Raw genomic sequence first — 8,449 nt, forward strand, 5'->3', positions numbered from 1 at the left:
CTGCAACACATGTGGAGGTTGAATAGCCAATACTGGTGGAACAACAGGACGTGGATCTGAAGATGGTACTCCAACTGAGGGCTCTGAGTGATCAGCTGATACGGGGATGAAAGAGTCGGCCATCACTGCTATCTGAAATCATATCGCAGTATAAGAATCTCAAACCACGACGCGAATCGTACTAATACCTATTATACCGTAGCACTCAACCTCTCGACGTTCTATCTTTCTATTCCTTACTTCTAATCCTAACCCTCTACCCATTCCCGTCAATCTAGCCTTATGTCAGTGACTTATAACCTGTAGCTCTAATACCAAACCTGTGGCGCCCTCCAAACCCGAGTTAGAAGTTTGGGGTCCACACACACACACCTTATTTATAACCTGCTTATAACAATAATAAAGATAATAATAATATGCAGTGATCCTACTTACCAACTACCATGGACCGCAACAGGTTAAAGTATGCACACAAGCCAAACACACACTTATATTACAAACCGTTCAAATCCCAACTATCCAAACTCAGAACTGAGTTTTAAACATTATTACAAACTTTTACAAACTTAAATTACTCCAAAAGGTGCCTACAAGCTTAACTCGATCAAGCTGAACCCCTAGCTCTCGCGCTGGACTGGGGATCCTCGTTACCAACTGGTTCCTTCTTAACTGGAAAAGAACATAAACAATATCGCACAAATGAGCTAACTAGCTCAGCAAGTCACAATGACAAAATGGAGAATAATGATCATCAAGTGAAAAGGGTTATGATACCAAGTGAACAATGAATTATGATTTAGAATTGGATATTATATTTTCATTTTAAAAACCAAGGTTAGGCTGCTGATCAGTCACGCACTAACCCCGAGCAAAGTACACAACATTGCTCTAACTACTAGATCCAAGGCACACATTATCCTAAGTTGACCATTAATATGGTCTTACCACGAATCTGGTTCACAATTTTATAAAAATAATAAAATTCTAACATAATAACAGAGTAAACAATGTAAAGCAATAAACAGAATCATAAACAACATTGAATGTTCGATAAGGAAATGGTTTCAATCTTTACAAGGGATCAGTATGGCAATTTCAAAGCTTGACTGTTAGGTAATGAAAGAATTGGATAATAAAGGAATCAATATTTCAGGGTTACCAGGAATTGGTCTTTCAAATCATAAGGTACAATGGTTTGAGTATATAAGTAATTTGGTTCAGTGTTTGGTATTTAGTTTGTATGTATTTGTGGAGTAGTATCGTATGTTTATGGTTCGTATCTGGGTGAACAACAATCAATGGTTTAGAAAGAATAAGGTTTACGGCTCAAGATCAATAACTGGAATCAGGGTTTAGGGTTCAGTGCTTCAAAGCACTTGCAATATAGAACAGGACTATCAATCCACTATAATATATCTTGAGAAAGTTCAGAACACTTGCTTGGTATTAGCTTGCTATAGTTCTCTAACTTTCAATCACAACTGTCTACTCCTTGACTATCTGTTTCCCTTTCCTACGCCTTGCCTCTTCTGCTCACATATCATAAGCATCTATCAATATTTAACTCATATAATTCTATTCGAAACACACTTCTATCTACCCTTCGTTTTACCCAAATCTGATTAACGGATTGAAAGTTATACTATAAACAAGTAAACATCGAATATATAGACCGACAGTTAACCAACAAGTCACATATAGCACATAACACGTCAAATAATCAATTATATATCATTTATAATGGAGTCTCGAGTCATAGACAGGCTTTCAGGTATTTAAAATGATTTTTAAAACATTTTTCGGAATTAAAACGGGTCGTTGGATCAATTTTGGAGTAATAAACAGGGTTCGGTTGGCCAAATTTGGCTTCAAAACAATTTTACAATATTTATCGAGCCTTGAAAATAATTTAAAATAATATTTTAAAGCTCAAAACTATTTTTCGGAATTTTTAAATCATTTTTAAATAATTAAAACTAATTAAATAATTAATTAAATCAATTAATAATTAATTAAATCAATTAATCAATTAATTTTCGAATTAATTGATCAATTAATCAATTAAATATTAACTGAAATTAATTAACTAATTAATTCAAATTTATTTTTGAATTAAAAATATTTTTTGGAATTAAAATAATAATTTTTGGAATTTTCAGAAATTAAAAACCGATTTTTATAATTAAAATAAATAGAAAATATGATTTTTGAATATTTTTAAAACAGGAATCCTAAATTTGCAAACTCTGGAAAGTTCACGGACTGAACTTCATCGTCCCCAATAATTGAGGTACTAAACTGTAATTTTACAGTTCCAGTCGCCGGAAAACACAGGGGTGGCCGGAGAACACGATTCCGGCACCCTCACCTTACCATCTGCTCCAGATATACTCTACACAACATCAGGAATCTATTCATGCAATCAAAACACATCAATCATCCATGTCCTGGCCGGAAAATGGCCAAGAACATCGCCGGTTTCCGGGGAAACATCGAAAACTTCAAAACACAACTCCCTTCGATTCAGACATCCTCTGTTAACGAGCTATATATCAATCGATTGCAAATTTCATAAGGAACACAACCCACTATAAATCAACAGCTAATAACCCCTAAATCAAAAGGCCCCAAATTTCAATTGAAAACATTCATACGGGTTATAAACCCTAATTTTAAAATTCGAAGATTAAACTCAATTTTGAACATGTTATTGAACTCCAAATCAGACATATGACATATGAAAATCATCAGGAAACAAGCTCTACAATATGCAATCATCAAATCATTCAAACAATCATCCGTACAAAAATTCATATTTTTAATAAAAATAATTTGAAAATAAATAAATTTCCAGAAAATAAACCTTGATTTCTGCAGGTATATGGTTCACAGAATCTGATAGTACACCTCAAGACCTTCGTTTTGAGTACTCGAGCTTTCCAAACGGACTCCGGTAACACCTCCGATTGTTGGTTTGATTCTCAGAAAAGTTTATGAATATAAGTATTTTCTCTGGAAAATTTTATAGTTACTGACTGTAAATGATTTTTGGTACGGAATAAAATACGGTAAAGGCTATTTATAATTACGGAAAATTAGTATCCCGTTGGATCATTCCGGATATAAAATGGTACGTTTATTTATAAAAACTGATCTAAACGATACCGGTTTTCGGGACAATTTTCCAAACCAGTACAATTTGTACTGCGGTCTTGGTGTCAGCGCACATTTAACACTTAACAAATAATTCACAGAATTGATACTGAACACATATAATAATTATTTATTAGCAAAAATAATTACATGATATATCCCGGATATTACACCTAGAAAAGCTTGTTTTAACTGAGATTATACTAATCATATTGTTATTGATTACAGGAAGATTAAAATGAAAGCCACTAAGATTCCTGATTCTGATATTAGTGGTAGATCGGTATTTACAAACCACAGAACCCTTGTTCTCACTGTGGTAGCATTTGGAATTCAATTTAAAAATTTAAAGATTATCATATCTTGTATCACAATAATTATGATCCTTTACCCAAATTCAATATTATTGCTATTTCAAATAGAACTGCTAAATTGAATGTACATACATCTTATAGAGTTAAAACTGTCAGGACAAATCCTGACCGATCAAATCCTGATGGAGCAATTCCTGATAGGTCAAATCCTGACAGAAAGTCTTCTACTACAAATACATAAGATGTCAAAAAGGACCCAACAAGTGTGGGTTCTTAAAAATGCTAACTGATTTCCATATTTCTGATTACAGGGAAACAAGAAGAATGTGCTTATACTGGATATTGGATGTTCTGCACATATGACTAGAAATAAATCCTTGTTGTCAGAATATGAGGAGAATACTAGCCCAATGGTTTCCTATGGTGATGGCAATGTAGAAAAAACACTGGGATATGGCAACATAATTATTGGAAATGTCATAATCTCAAATGTAGCTCTGGTAGAAGGACTGAAGCACAATCTGTTGAGCATCAGTCAAATTACTGACATAGGATACTATGTTGTGTTTTATGATACTCACTCTGAAGTGGTTCATAAGATCACAAAGAAAGTTATTTTCAAAGGCTACAGATATGGAAACATCTATAAAACCAAACTTCATGCAGATACTGATGGACCTGAAACGTACTTGATAAGCAAAACATCATTAGATGAAAGTTGGAGTTGGCACAAGAAGCGTTCTCATCTCAACTTCAATAACCTTAATGAAGTGGTGAAGAAAGATTTGGTGAGAGTTCTACCAAACATGTTTTACTCCCCTGATGGTTTGTGTGATGTATGTCAGCAAGCCAAACAAAAAAGGACCTCATTCAAAAGTAAGTCAGAATCATCCATCAAAAAGGCATATCAACTGCTACATTTAGATCTCTTTGGCCCTGTGAATGTCTTGTCAATCAACAAGAAAAAGTGCACTCTAGTTGTTGTTGATGAATAAACTAGATTTACATGGGTATTTTTCTTGCATAGTAAGGATGAAACTGTAAATGTTCTTTTGGATCATTTGAGACTAATTTCTCAATAATTTTCAGCTCATGGAACACCTCAACAAAATGGAGTTATGGAAAGGAAGAAAAGAACACAGATTGAAGCAGGAAGGGCTATGCTTGTGGAATCTAATCTCCCAACATACTTTTGGGCTGAAGTTGTCAACAATGCCTGTTACACTTAGAACCTGCCTCTGATTAACAGACATGGATTAACTTTTTATCATATGAGCAAGGAAGAGAATCCAACCTTAAAGCATCTTCATATCTTTGGATGCAAGTGTTTTGTTCTTAGGACACATCCTGAAATGCTTGGAAAATTTGACAGAAAAGCTGATGAGGGTATTTTTGTTGGCTATCATGCATCAAAAGCCTATAAAGTTTTCAATCTTAGAACTAGAACAATTGTTGAATCAATTCATGTTTTATTTCATGACAAAAAGGTTTCCTGGATTTAAAGAATACACTCATGAAAAACTTGTTTTTGCAAACAAAAGACTCAAGTCGGGAATTGATGCAAATCCTGATGATAAGTCAAATCTTAACACTGAGTCATATCCTGATGATAATATTGATCCTGATCTAGAGTTGATTATTGAAGATGCACATGTTGAGGGGGAGCAACATCAAGACAGTCACAACTCTAGTGAATCAAATCATGATAATTCTGATGAATCAGGAAATACTAGATCAACCGGAAATTCTTCTAATACCTCAACTGATAGCTCATCGGGAAATGATCATAAAACTAGGGATCAAGATCAATTTGGTGAACAGTCCTCAAATAGAAGCTTTTCTCAATCAAGAACTGAAGCATTAATGTAGGGGGCATCAGGAAATGAGACTGAACTTCTAAAAGGTGTGAAATGGACAAAAGATCACACACCTGATCTTATCATTGGAATTCTTGATGTTGGAGTTCAAATAAGGAGTTCAACTGAACATGAATTCCTCTATCATAATTTTCTTTCTAAGGAGGAACCAAAGAAAGTAGAGGATGCACTCAAAGATATTGCTTGGATTCAAGCTATGCAGGAAGAGTTGAATGAGTTTGAAAGGATTGAAGTATGGAAACTGGTTCCAAATCCAAAGAACAAATCAGTTGTTGGCACTAAATGGGTTTTTAGAAACAAGACAGATTCAGATGGCACAATAATCAGGGACAAAGCTAGACTTTTAGCAAAGGAACATTCACAACAAGAAGGTATTGACTATGATGAAATGTTTGCTCTTGTGGAAATAATGGAAGCTATCAAGATTTTCTTGGCATATGCTGCTCACAAGAAATTCAAAGTCTTTTTTATATGGATGTCAAAAGTGCTTTTTTGAATGCAGACTTGGAAGAAGAAGTGTATGTTGAGCAACCACCTGGTTTCATAGATCCAAAGTTTCTAAATCATGTATACATACTTGACAAAGCTCTATATAGACTCAAACAAGCACCAAGGGCCTGGTATGAAACACTTGCCAAATTCCTGATTAAAAATGGTTTCAAAAGAGGTAATATTGATAAAACCTTATTTTATATAAATAAAGGTAGTGATCTGCTTTTGGTGCAAATTTATGTTGATAACATTATTTTTGGGTCTACTAACAACAAGCAGTGCAAGAAAATTTCTGATCTTATAAAGTTAAGGTACCAAATAAGTATGATGGGAAAGTTGAGTTACTTTCTTGGATTGCAAGTTACACAAACTGATGAAGGAATTTTCATTAATCAGTCCAAGTACAAAAAAATCTATTGACTAGATTCAATCTGCATGAAAGTGCAATTGCTGTAACTCCAATGGCCACCACTACAAAGTTAAATCCTGACCAAGGTAAAGAAATTGATGTCACTGCCTATAGAGGTATGACTGGTTCACTACTCTATCTAACTGTTAGTAGACCAGATATTATGTATGCAACCTGTTTATGTGCAAGATTTCAGGCCAAACCTAGAGAACCTCATTTGATTGTTGTAAAAAAAATCTGGGATATTTAAATAGGGGACTCAATCTCTTGGTTTATGGTAAAAAAAAGAATCATATTTTAGTCTAGTTGGCTATTCTGATGCAGATTTTGCAGGATGCAAAATTGACAAGAAGAGTACATCAGGTGTTTGTCAGTATTTGGGTGGTAGATTGGTTACCTGGAAAAGCAAGAAACAGAATTATATATTTGCATCTACAGCTGAAGCTGAATATATTGCAGCTGGCAGTTGCTGTGCTCAGATTCTTTGGATGAGAATTTAGTTATTGCACTATGGATTGTCTTGCTCAAAAAATCCTATCTACTGTGACAATCAAAGTGCCATTGCTATAATAGGTAATCCAGTACAACACTCACTCACAAAACATATCAGTATCAGATATCATTTTATCAGGGAGCATGTCATGAAAAGAACAATTGAGCTTCACTTTGTTCCAACTGATCAACAAGTAGCTGATATCTTCACCAAGCCATTACCAAAAGCAACCTTTGGAAAGTTACTACATGAGCTTGGAATGATCAGCTATGAGAAGAAATAATTTATCAGATCCTGAATGAATCAGTCAAATCCTGACACATCAAATCCTGATATGCTTAGTCAATTCTTGACAAGGTATGTCATTTCCTGACGTGTCAAATCCTGACGTATCAAATCCTGATGATGTAATGAAATCCTAATAATGTCAAATACTGATTGTGAGTATTTTATAATTTTGTTCAATTATTTTTCTTTATTAATACTTGATTTAATTAAGTAAATTTGAGAATTATTTTTGTGCATAATTATAGAGCTGTTTGTAATTTGGATTAATATGGAAGATTAATTGTTATTTGTTAGGCGCAGTAACACATAAATGCTCCTTAAATGTCATGCATCATTAACTACAATTACAAATTATATGTTCCATTAATAATGTCATCCAATTAAAATATGCCATATGTATTATTTTCTTACTGTCCTTTACTTTTACCATCAGTACCTGATAAACTATTCACATTCATATTATACACACAATATGCACAAACTGCTCATCTTTATCTCTCTCTCTAAAATTTTTCGAACTCAAGCTTTTTCACCAAAAACCCTAATTTTCGAAATGACCACCACTGATTATGTCTCTATTTTCACTGCCACTAAGTATGTGTTTCAACAAAAGACCTTTCCTGTTATTAATTTTAAGGCCCCTTTGCATGAAACTGAAATTCCTGATGATTTTAAGATGATTCAAGACTTTTTAGCTCAAAGTGATATTGGGTATGCTCTTACTACTCCGTCTAGAGTCTGGATTAAACAGGTTATATAGATTTGGGAGAATTCCATTGTGGATGCTGAGAAATGGATTATTCTATTTACTCATGATGGCAAGGAATATGAGATCAGTGATACTGTTGTTGAGGAAGCTTTGAAATTGCCTGCATTGAATGGTCGGACACCTGTTGTAACTTCTAATGCTACTCTCTTTAAATGGGTAAGAGAGATAGGCCATAACACTGAATTCACTAAGGCCAGGTAGCTGTACAGAACCAAGCTCATAAAAGAATGGAACTTCTATTTTGATTGCATCAGTAGAGCATTTCTGAATAAGGTATCTAATTTTGATGCTCTTCCATTAGCTTCATTGCAGATAGGGCATTCTCTGTTATATGGTCATGCTTTTGATTATGGTAATACTATCATGCAATTCCTGATAGCTAGGCTTGGTGATAAAGATGGTGGTGTTGGTTACACTAGGTTTTTATAGTTGATTTTTAGCTATCTCTTACCTGATGTGAGTTTTATGAAAGATGAATTGCTAATGATTTTTGTTAGGGCGAAAACACGCGCTAATATTCACGCAAGTATACGCGTTCGCAAGTAATATAGAATATTTTCTAGTTTGTTCCCTCAGAGACTCAGACTAAATTATTGTCTAATTAAACTCACTCACCAATGTATGATTACTTCTCAATGTTAAGACACTAACACT

Source organism: Apium graveolens, chromosome 9 (genome assembly GCF_009905375.1).
Source record: "Apium graveolens cultivar Ventura chromosome 9, ASM990537v1, whole genome shotgun sequence".
Taxonomy (NCBI): Eukaryota; Viridiplantae; Streptophyta; class Magnoliopsida; order Apiales; family Apiaceae; genus Apium; species Apium graveolens.